Here is a 12,756-nt window from a genome sequence, read left to right on the forward strand (position 1 = left end):
GAGGCCAGAGGCTCATGTTAGGTCATAGGAATGACCCTGATGTATACACAGCTTATGCAGAAGTGTTAACTGTCCATTACATAATGCTGCAAAGATTCCTGTATCCCTCAGATAAAGTGCACTTATAACATGAGGCCCCTTATAAAAATGCATTGCTTCTTCCCTTCAATAAAAGTGTATGAAATGATCTAAATCCATAAATATATTTCTATGGTGGCTATACAATGCATTTAAATATATGCACTACATTTTTAGAGCAGTTGTTACTTTTCTGGTAGCCTTAGCTTACAGGGTTGGCAACTGCCACTTGGTATAGTCACTTGTGCCAATCTGTTCATTCCAGAGAGACTCCAGAGACTCCAAGGACAGAACAGGTGCTTTAATAATGTTTATGATTATAATTTAAATCAGCCTTTCTGGCACTTTTACATTCTGCGTCTTCCCCTGGTGACCGCACACTGGAGGTAAGTTGTCAGTTCTCCCAGCTGTTACGTGTGTGAAGTTTTTTTTCTAGATAAACTCAGCCCCAGCTAGACATTCTATACATTAACGGGAACACAAAGACAATCGTCCTCCTTATTGGGGATAATTTATCCTCTCAGACCAGATTCACCTGGGTGTATGTGAGCACGCAACAGGCAGAGATTAGAACGCATTGATTTCAGTGGGTGCGTTCATATTTCTGCATTTTGCACACACATTTCGGTCTTGCAAAAAAAAAAAATAGAACATGTTCTATTTTTTTGCATATTTGAGCACCAAAGGTCCACATTGAAGTCAATGGGGGGAGAAGGGGGGTGCACAAGTCCGAGCGCAGTATGCAAGGAGATGTGTGAAATACTGCGGAATTGTGCTAAAAAAACATATCTGAAATTACTTAGTCAATTCAATCAATGATTTGGTTTGCCGTGCTCAAATGGACATGCCTTGTAAGGGCCAATAGTACAGTAAAATAGGTTGATGCACGCATTAAAAAGCAGTGTTCATTCTGCAAAAAGCAGTGCTCAGGCATATGCAAATGTCATTATGCTCGTGTGAAGCCAGCCTTTTTCTTCTGATTATCTAATTGCAGCAGATAGGTAGGTTTTCGTATGTTCCGGGCTGTGATGGTAGCATCAGCTGAACTATTTTAGCAACATATTGTCTCCTTGCTTACACTACTATATATATGATTCCTGATATTGTGATGGCCATAAGAGAGATGTTTGAATCATTACACCTCTTGTACATACTAGGAACTATTTAGTTTGCTTGTGAGGCACTAGATATAGTTGTAGTTAGTACTGTGACACTCATGCAGGATTAATTGTGGAGGGAAGTTATATTTCTGCAAGGTGATTAATTAAATTATTCAGATTTAAAATCTTAATTTAAAGGGATTTTGGTAATAGAAAAAAAAATCAATACTCACCTATTTCTTCCCAGTCAGTCTTCTTAATACATCTTCTCCTGCCTGATCTTCTCCTGGCTCCTGCAGTCATCTCACCGAAAGCCGTCCAGATCCTGTTCCTCTTGTGACCTTCCTGCAGGTCAATATAAGCTATGTCACTGCTAGTAATGTAGTGTTCACTGCCTAGCAGGGAAGGCGGCGCTATTGCAGAGACTGCGCATGCACGCTGTTTCGTTGCGAGTATTCCTATGCTATTGTCGCAAGACAACGCACATGCACAGTCTCGGCAATAGCGCGGCATAGGATTCAGCACTCCCTGCTAGGCTGTGAACGGTAAGTCACTAGTGACGTAGCATGCATTAACCTGCAGGAAGGAGAAAGCCAGCAATGGATGCTTTGTCACCCAGGCGACTACAGGATCCAGAAGAATATTGGCGTGGAGGAGATGCGGTAAAAAGACTGATGGGGGAGGAATAGGTAAGGACTGATTTTTTTTTGTGACAAAACCCCTTTAAGGACAACTAGAAGAACCATTAGCTCTCTCAGCCCAGGGACATAGAAAGCCTGTCTGTATGAAACTGCATTGTGAGTAAGGTTGGTAAAAGTACTTTGCAAGCTGGCAGGGAGAAGCTCTCCAGCTAGTAGAGAGGTCATCGAGAATCTGAATGATAGCTACGGGAGCTGCCAGGCATCAGAAAAATGGCGCTGTCCGGGGCTGGAACTCTCCCTCTGTTAGTTGTGGCCAGTGGAGGGGAACATGTACATAGTGCTGTGTCGGTGGAGGGGAACATGTACATAGCATTCGGCCGGTCTCCAACTCCCCATTCCACTCCCAGCCGGGTCCCCATCCCAGTCATTGGCCACTGGATGCAAGTGGCTGTCCCTTATGTTCGTTATGCTAATAGGTTTGTTCTGACATTATATAACTACTGACCTAATCAAAAATTAAGCTAGAAGTAATGGGTGCAATCTAGTCATTGGCTACACAAATGCAAGCTTTGACCTTACAAATGGCAGAGATTAAGCTGCAAGCTCAGCAACAGATGGCCACCCGTATTCACCAGTTTCTTTGCGACTCCATCTTCAGATGAACAGAAGGATTGATTTATCTGATTGATTTGTAATCATTATGATTCCGTTACCTTTAAGGAGTCTTGTAGATTGTACTTTAGATTAAAACCTACTTCAGAGGATGGAGATTCTTTGCTTTTTAAGATTACAAATGTTTTCCATAAATCTTCATTTAGAAAATATTTCCCCCCAGTCCATGATAGGGTTCCTCTTCCACCAGCTCTTATTGATTGTACATTAGACTTTGAGATACAGAAAATTTTGGAACTTCCTTACAATGGCTTGTTTATTGGTTGGGTTATGGACCAGAAGAGATTCCTGTGACAGATATTAAGGCTAAGCATTTGATTATTTCACAGATAGAATCCTATAAAACACAGTTCTAAGGGTCCAGAGACTCCTTCTCAGAAGGGAGAGGCAGCGTTGGTGACAGGACACGGTGGGTTTGTGTACCCTGAATTATGGACTTTATGTGATATGCTGTGTCTGCTGTCTACATTGCTGTGCTGACAAATAAATGCTGGCAGGCGCCAGATTTGTATGAAATTGCAGTCTCCTAGAGTACTTCTACACTGTTGGTGCCCAATTCTGGTCCGAAAGGTCAGCGAATCACAGGGAAGGACCCCCCCCATTGCCACAGAGTTCAGTCTATGTTTTTTCTATTTTGCTAGTACTCTGATTTTGTCTTGTGTTGTCTTCTTTTTCTATCCTTCCTTGTCCTGTCATATTCTCTCACCCTTATTTACATCTTGGGACATATAAGGAATCGAGTGAAGTCCCAGAAGTGGGGTCACCCTTTTTGGGGTGGTTCCTCCTCTTTTTTGTTAGGTCTCATCAAGACAGGTCAGGAAACATGTATAAGTCATTCTATTTCTGATGAACAATGTAGAAAGTCACAGTCTAGTCGGAAGTTAAACCTTCGGATCACCATACAGGAGAGTCTCAGACCACATCAGGAGTGGTGAAAAATCTTGTAGTGACCCTATTGACAGTTCCTAATTTAGCAGGGTAAAGCATGGAGAGGGTGTAAGTTTTATCTCATAACTTTGCACTGGCCTTGGGGAAGTGCTTTTGTTTTTTGCACCACAACTGAAGAGTCCAGTTGGAAGGACATTCTAGCATTGTTGTAAAGTATCTTGCCCTTGGACCACATGGCAAAAAAAAAATTGCAGTTTTTAAAATCTAGCCGCTTTGCCAACAGTGATCTGGTGTGAGATTTTAGAGGACCTAGTCTTAAAGAGACCCTGTAGACCGTGTCTCAAAGGCAAAATAGGGGTAAATTATTGATGTGTCCAACAAATATTTAAGTCAGGCATCTAGGAAGGTTTCGGCATCAATGTCTTTAGTATTCTCAGGGAGGTGTAAAATGCATGCGTTCCTTCTTCACACGCTATTTTCTTTATAGATGGTGAAGACATCTGGAAATTATAAAGCAGCAACATGATCAAAAAAAGGTCTGAAGGTGTCTTAAAGATATGAAATTCACTATTTCCATTCAGTGATCAGTTCATGAATTTTCTTATGACCATGTCTGACAAAAGTAAAGTTTTGTTTCAGATCATCCCCTTTCATCATTAGAGTACTTTGACAAGTGTTTACGGCAGCAAGGATTTCAGAAAACTTTCTGTCGATTTGAAAAGCAGAGGAAGGAGAACTTTGTGGAGACTGAGGCAGGAAGGAATTTGGGGAACCATCAGAAAAGAACTCTACCAAGAGAGTTAATTCTAAAATTTGCTTTATGCCATTGGCAATATGGTGGGATACATTTGCCAAGATAGCAGAGGAACCAAGTGATTGGTCATTATCCAGAAAGGATTATGAGGAAGGGACATCTGCTCTTAAGGCCCTAGAGTCTACTGTGTTTTGTGAGACCAACACCATTTAAAGGGGTTGTCTCGAGGAAGCAGTGAAATTTTTTTTTTGCCCAGTCCCCCTAATTAAGCATATATTACTAAGCCCCCCTGTAAATGACTTTTCTAGCTGGTTTGTACTTACAGTTCCAGCGTTTCAGCAACTTATAAAAAGTTTCCCCAAGATGGCCGCCGGCTCTTTTCCCGTCGCTTGCTGTAGCCCGACATGCGCGCTCCCGAGACGCTACCAGCTGTGTCTCCCTGACAACCAGACGCCCCGCAGCCGCCGACCGGACCCCGGGATTGAACGCGGCTAACCAGTCACCCACCGCCAGGCAGCAGGTAACCGGCGCTAGCCCCCGGCTCCCCTGCGCTAGCCCCCGGCTCCCCCGCGCTAGCCCCGGCTTCCCCGCGCTAGCCCCGGCTACCCCGCGCTAGCCCCGGCTTCCCCGCGCTAGCCCCGGCTCCCCAGCGGTGGTCCCCGGCTCCCAAGCGGTAGGCCCCGGCTCCCCAGCGGTAGGCTCCGGCTCCCCAGCGGTAGGCCCCAGGACCCAGCGGTAGGCTCCGGGGCCCAGCGGTAGGCCCCGGGGCCACAGCGGTAGGCTCCGGGGCCACAGCGGTAGGCTCCGGGGCCACAGCGGCAGTCAGTCACGCGTCACCCCCGTCAGTCCGTCACCCATCACTTACCTGGGCGGCTGGGCTGGGCGGCTGGGCTGGGCGGCTTCTCGGCTGGGCTGCTGGGCTTCTCGGCTGGGCGGCTCCAGTTTCTGCACCTTCCTCTAACAGAGGATGGCAGCAGAATGGCCGCTCCAGCGCGCTCCCGAGAAGATACAGCTCGTCTGCGCATGCGCAGAAGAGCTGTAGCGGCGAGCACACTGAAGCGGTTCGTGCTCAGAGCAGATGACCGGACTGTGCAAGCGCGTCTAAAAAAGCAAGCTGCCAGCGAATTTAGACGGATCCATGGAGACGGGGACGCCAGCAACGGAGCAGGTAAGTGAATAACTTCTGTATGGCTCATATTTAAAGGGGTTGTCCCGAGGCAGCAAGTGGGTCTATACACTTCTGCATGGCCATATTAATGCACTTTGTAATGTACATTGTGCATTAATTATGAGCCATACAGAAGTTATAAAAAGTTTTTTACTTACCTGCTCCGTTGCTGGCGTCCTCGTTCCCATGGAGCCGACTAATTTTCGCCCTCCGATGGCCAAATTAGCCGCGCTTGCGCAGTCCGGGTCTTCTGCTTTCTTCTATGGAGCCGCTCGTGCCAGAGAGCGGCTCCGTGTAGCTCCGCCCGTCACGTGCCGATTCCAGCCAATCAGGAGGCTGGAATCGGCAGTGGACCGCACAGAAGAGCTGCGGTCCACGAAGGTAGAAGATCCCGGCGGCCATCTTCAGCGGTAAGTATTGAAGTCACCGGAGCGCGGGGATTCAGGTAAGCGCTGTGCGGGTGGTTTTTTTAACCCCTGCATCGGGGTTGTCTCGCGCCGAACGGGGGGGGGGGGGGTTAAAAAAAAAAAACCCGTTTCGGCGCGGGACATCTCCTTTAATGCACGATGTATATTACAAAGTGCATTAATATGGCCATACAGAAGTGTATAACCCCACTTGATTTCGCGAGACAACCCCTTTAAGTTCCCCCCAAAAAAATGTTTGTCCAGTTATTTTAAACAGAACACATAAAAAACATTAAAATTAAGTATCTAATTATGCTTTTTGAGTTAACATGTAACTCTTCATCATATCATGAAAAAGTGAAGCACCCCTCCTCTTAAACAATTGGTACCATGGGGTGTATACTTAGAGAATGCAAACACAGTCATATACTACATCCTATATATACTAAAACAGTCCAAATGACATGCATTTAGTTGAAAAACGAAATATTTCCCAAAGATGCCCAAAGCCTTTAAGTGTTTAAGAGGGATGGAAAAATTTAACTCTGTGAATGTGGAAAAAATGTCATATTTAATAGGTTGTACTCGGGTCAAGTATATAGAGTGTTAGCTATTACTAGTAAAATGTAATAATTCCAATGTTTATTAAAGTGAAAGACAGTAATGCTGCTAATTACTACGGGGGTTATGCTGCATTTATCCAGGCAACTATTGAATTGTATGTGTAACTAGTAAAGTAGCGTATTGCTACATATGTGCCCCAAGAGGGTTATAGTTACTGGTATGTGTCAGAAGAGATGCCTTTATATGTTTATTATGTGAAAGTCATAGCATAATGCAGTTGCAATCACAATTATTCAACCCCCATTGCAAATTAGGTTAGTTTGCTAAATTTACAAACATTCAGATGAAAACAATCAAAGAAAAACTATTTCAATGAATCAACACAATTAATATAACAATGCAAAACTGCTCATCTGCTAATCAGTCTCAGCGTGCCGAGAAATAAATTCATACTACATGAATTCCAAACCTACAATTTAATAAAACATTCAGCACCACAGACGATCTAATAAATTCTCTATTTTTATTTATTTATCTCTGGGAAATCTTAGATCACATGACCATTTATAGGAACATATAATTAGTATAATTGAGTATAATAGACACACGTGCGGGAGGAAGGAAGTGTTTTTCTGAAACGTGTAGCTTCTTTCCTTTCCTGGTGTTCACCACAAGACTTTTTTAATATATTTTTAAAATGTTAAATAAAGTTGGAGATTTTTATCATATCTTCTGTGGTGCTGGATATATTGCTGACAACTAATATACCAAATGAGTTTTTCAAATACCACACAAAATGCTACTTTGATGACTACTGCAGTCTCAGAATTATTCAACCAACTGAATAGAATCCGACAAACAAGTACACATTTGTAAATCAGCTTTTGTCTCAAGTACACCTGATACAACAAATTAAGGGCTTCATTAGCTGCATCAGATGCACTTGAAATAAAACAAATCAAATACCTGGACTGGTTAGGGCTTTGATGATGTTGTTGTGATGTTTGATTGTACAATATGTTAGAAATATGTCTAAATCAAGACAGTTGTCAAAGAAGTTAAAGAAGAGATCATTGCCTAGCACAAACAAGGAAAAGAATACAAAAAGATAGCAAATGCACTGAATGTTCCTAGAAATACTGTTTACAATTTCAAAGTTAAACGGATTTTCCAGGGATAATACTATTGATGACCTATCCTCAAGATCCTCAACAGTTGAGGTCTGTAAATCTGGACCCCTACCGATCAGCTGACTGTGCGCCTGCAGACAGTGCCACAAGTACATTGAAAGTACTCATTGAAACTAATGTGAGCCATGCCTGAAGTTACAAGCACCAGCCACTTCACAGAGGTCAGAGCAGAGACTTCCACTGCTTCCGCCCAGCCCCCTGTATAATGGTGGCACTGTCAGTATGTGCACAATTGGCTGATCGGTCGGAGTCCCAAGCGACGGACCCCAGCTGATCAACTATTGATGACCTATCCTGATGATAGGTCATCAATAGTATTCTCCCTGTGAAAACCCCTTTAAAGGAAGACTGGCTACAATACCTGGACATGGCAGAAAGGGAAGCTATCACCGGCTGCCATCAGATTCCTGAGAAGGCAGGTGGTCAAAAGAAAGATTTGGTGGCAATAGACACTGAGGTTTCTATTTGCACAGTAAGGTGCATAGTAAATGAAGGTCTTCATGCCTGAACTCCCAAGACATGCTGATGAAAAAGCAAAAGAAAAGTTAGCTCCAATTTGCTCAAACCATTTAAAGACACAGAAGTTTTAGGATCCTGTTCTGTAGAGCAATGAAACAAACTTTTGAGGCCTATGGGTTAGCGGTATGTCGGGAGAAGGAAAAATGCAGCATACACTTAAATGACTACCCTGCCTACAGGGAAGCATGGTGGAAGCTCAGTGATGTTCTGGGGCTGCTTTGATTCTTCTGACACTGATAACCTGCAGTACGTGGAGGGCAAAATGGATGCAATACAGTATCAGGAAATCCTAGAAGGAAACATGATTTCTGTGAGGAAGCTGAAACTTGGGCATCATTAGACCTTTCAACAGGACTATGATTCTAAACATGCCTCTAAATCCACTGCTTAGTTTTAGCAGAAGTCCTGGAAGATTCTGGATTGGCCGTCACAGTCGCCCAAGTTGAACCTCATAGAAAATCTTTTTTGTGAATTTGAAGAAGGTAGTTGCAGCACGCGAACACAAGACTATTCGTGAACTAGAGGCCCATGAACAATGGGCTAAGATTGCTCTGGAATGCTGCCAGAAGCTGCTGTCTAGTTTGCATCACTTTTGCAGTCAGTTATAACAGAAAAAATCTGTTCCACTAAATACTAAAGATGCTTATCATGAAGGGGGTGAACACTTTTGAGACTGCAGTAGTCATTAAAAGTGGCATTTTGTGATGAATTTGGAGAAACCACTTATATTAGTAGTATTGAGCTATATAAATTGTTCTTGTTTAATTGTTTTTTAGCAAACAGCTGAAAGCTCGTAAATTTGCAAATAAACCTGATTTGCATTGAGGGTTGAATAATTTTGATTTCAACTGTAGAAATTGTAATGCAGTGATAGATGAGAAATGTATAGATTCAGAGAATTGTTATACGAATGCCTTTATTAATACTGAGTCTGGTACACAAATGTCAAAGAGAGTGCCACGGAGATAGATTGTTGAGAAGTAGCTGCAGAATGAATGGTATAATATAACTGAGTATCATGCAACTAATGGTCAAAATATGACTCAAAGGCAGAGTATGGCAAGTAAGTTGTGTTGCTGCAGTCATGAGCGGTCTGTACAAGCTTGGGTGTGGCCAAGTCTGGAGTCACATTTGAAGTCCTGTAAAGCCTGTGCAATAGGTTAGAATCTGCATGTCACGTTACAGCCAGCACATGGTCAAGTCTTTGCCAGCACACTTTTTTTTCTGTGGGTTCTGTCCTGACTAGTTAGGGTTAATATCCCCTGTGCTAACTAGTTCAGGTTAAATAGTTCTGCAGCTGTTAGCAAGGTGTGTCTGTTGATTGACAGTTCTGTCAACCAGTCAGCTTCACCCTATTCCCTATATATTCCAGCTCTTCCTGGCTGGGAGTTGCTGGTTATTTTCAGTGTTCCCTGAGCAGTCATCCTGCTCAGTGCTCCTGTGTGTCTGGCTCCTGTGTTCCAGTTTGTTCCCTGTTTGTCTAGTATTCTGTTGTTCTTGTCTTTTTGTTATTGTCAATCTCTGTTAGTTCCTTGGTTGTCAGTACTCTGGACCCCCGACCTGTCCTGGTAGAAGTGGGGTCATGCCTCTCGGGACAGGTGCTTCGCTGCAAGGTAGGTTCAGTCTGAGGGGTTCAGAGTGTCCCATTCTATTCATTCCCTTTTTTTCTGTTCATCCTGTGTCTAGCCACCAATATAGCAAACTTACACATCAGTTCTGGCTGCTTTTGTACCGAGGGACCTCAGGTTTCCGTTGGCAGTCCAGGATGAATGTAACACTGCAGATACATGTGAGCTGTGCGAGAAGTCCCTAGATTCCTCCTGTCCAGAAGAGGAAGATGTTGCAAGATGGCAGCCTGTCAAAACAGAAAGCAAGGTGTCGCAAAAAAAATAGCAGTGTTGTACCTCCGCATCGGCTACTACTAGACACATCAGAACAACAAATAGGTCTGCTCACAGGACTTGTGCAGCTTGGCTATTCTTTGAAACTGCAGGAGAAGAATGATCATCTGTAAGATCTACAGCAAGTGTTTAAAATGTGACAAGACTGTAAAGAACCTCAACGCAACGTGTATAAACAGCCACATGGACTCCCACTACCAGCTACTTTAGAGAGCCCCTTTGCTCCAGAGGGTAAACATTCACCCTCATCCTGCTCCTTCTCCCTTGTTTATTCAGTAGCCTCTGAGCAGAGTGGCAGTGGTTGAGTTGCTATCAACACCACCACCTTTACTAAATTGAAATCTACAGCATATTCCAGCATGCCCCAGGTCATCAGCCAGCCCTTCACCCCCCCCCAGCTATGGGAACATAAAAATATTTCCACTGCAACCACACACAAGCACCGATCCATAATGCAAGCATTTTCACAGCTTTTTGCAATGGAAATGCTGATTTTTAGGATTGTGGATGCAAATGCCTTCTGCAATGTGATGTTTCATGCTAACCCACAACACCAGATGTCCAGTCCCCATTTCTTTGTTCAAGAAGCCGTCTATACCCTGCACCGTCATGTGAGTGATAACATGTCTTTGGTTTTGGCATTACATATCCTTAACAGCACACTGGGTCAATGTCCTGAAGGTGGGGCATGAGGCCAAAAGTGGGGGTGTTTGTTCCATGGTACCTCCAAAGCTTATGGGACATTCATCTGTGTCTATCCTCTACTCAATCCCCTTCTCTTCCTCCATCTCTTTATACCATCTTTCAACATTGGCACACATATATGTATGTGATAAAACCCAGCTCCCATACAGAACTGCACGTGAAAAACGCCAACATGCTGTGCTAAATCTCATATATCCAAGGTAGTGCAGCCACACAACTAAAGAGCTATTGATGGCTCGACAGGCCCAGGCTAACCCCACACAATCTGAAACCAATCAAGGTTGTGTGTGATAATGGGTCCAATCTGCTTGCAGCCCTTCGCCTCAGTAATCTTTTACAAGTACCTTGCCTGGCACATGTGATGTACCAGGTAATGCAGTGTATCCTGCGGAATTCCATGTTGCAGAGGCTAGGCCAGCAGAAGAGAGCAATCATGGAGTACTAGGTGGTGTATGCCGTTTGCAGATGCTACATAGAGGTTGATCACTTGACTCCTCGGGAGTGGCTGCATATCAAAAATGCTTGTGCCATTTTAGCTTGCTTTGAGAAAGCAACCAAAATAGTCAGTCATGATGATGCACTGATCAATATGACCATCCCTGTTGTCTGCCTGTTCAAACAGGTGCTACGTGGCCTTTGGGACAATGACGAGTTGCTCTCACAGGAGGAGGAAGAGATACTAATCTTCCAAATGTCTGGCCAGTCAACACTGCAGGGAGGGTGACTTTAGGTAAGGAAGGGGGCATCTTCTCTAACACATTTCTCCACCCATGGGAGCAGTATAGAGGAAGAAAAGGAGAAAGAAGAGAGGAATAATATAGATCCAGAGGCAGGGAAGGGAGCTATGTGACATTCCTGCCATCCATCCCTAACCCCAACTATTCTACATGGATAGTTGGAACTGTCAGAGGACACTCTTAGGCCTGACCCCAAGAAATGTGGGCCATAACCTTTAGGCACTTTGAGACATATGAGTGCAGAGCTCACAGAAGGACCTTGCATAGCCCACATAAAAACATCAGATCATTACAGGATGGCTATAATCCTTGATCCCCGCTACAAGGCCAAAATGACAAATCTCATTCTAGCAGTGGAGAGTGACCTCAAAATGTAGCAGAATCGAGACAGATGGTTAAGCAACTTGAGCAGAGCATTTCTCTATGGGCGCAGGGATGCATCCATGATGGATCGCAATTCTGTGGCTCACGCAGATGAGCAGGAAGCCGCTACAGCAGCACCACCACTTATGGCAGGGAAGTCTACCAGAAGTATAGAATAGTTTTTTTTTTTCAGCCCATTGCAGCCTGTAGCAACAACGCTGGGTAGGATTTACAATTACTGGCAGCACTAATCCATGATGGTCCAAGAGTATGTCAACTCCCATATGGATGTACTTAGACATACCATTAGATACTTAGAAGTCAAATGGGCCAAGCTGGATGAGTAGCCAGAGGTTGCACAACATGCTTTAGAGGTGCATGTCTGCCCCACTACCAGTTTGCTATCAGAAAGGGTCTTCAGCACAGCTGGGGGTGATGTCTGAATGAACCGCCTGTCTACAGACACTGTGAAACAGCTGACACTTATAATATGAACGAGGCATGTATTTCACCTGCACCCCCAAGGCCGATTCCACTCATTAGTTGTAATACTGGCAATTTTTCAATCATATCTAACTGAGCATAGATTTATATCAAAGGCTACATTGTGTCCTCAAGGTGCTATTTGTGGTGGAGGTGCTACTGCTGCTCTCCTCCCCCTACCACCATATTTCCTCTTCCTGCTTCTCCCAAGTGCAAAATGTGGCAATATAGAAAAGCAGAGTTCTCATTTTTCCACGAGGAGAAAACTCTGTCCTCAAGGTGCTGTTGCTGTTGGTGGTGGTGGAACTGCGACTGCTCTCCTTCTCCTGCTTCCCCTTAAATGGAAAAAATTGGCTTCTACCTTATTGGGGGTTTTCTTTTTGCCTTCCTCTGGATCAACTTTGGGGGTTCAATATGAACATATTTCTTTTTTTGGCCCTAAATACTATCGTACTATGTAACTGTACATATATTCTGAAAATAATCAGCCTTTGGCATATGTTGGTTGGGATGGGCATTATATTGCTAACCACCTAATTATATGGAGGAGTAATGTGGCTGCTATACCAGCATTTGTTGAATATTT

This window comes from Eleutherodactylus coqui, chromosome 9, assembly GCF_035609145.1.
Source record: "Eleutherodactylus coqui strain aEleCoq1 chromosome 9, aEleCoq1.hap1, whole genome shotgun sequence".
NCBI classification, from domain to species: Eukaryota; Metazoa; Chordata; class Amphibia; order Anura; family Eleutherodactylidae; genus Eleutherodactylus; species Eleutherodactylus coqui.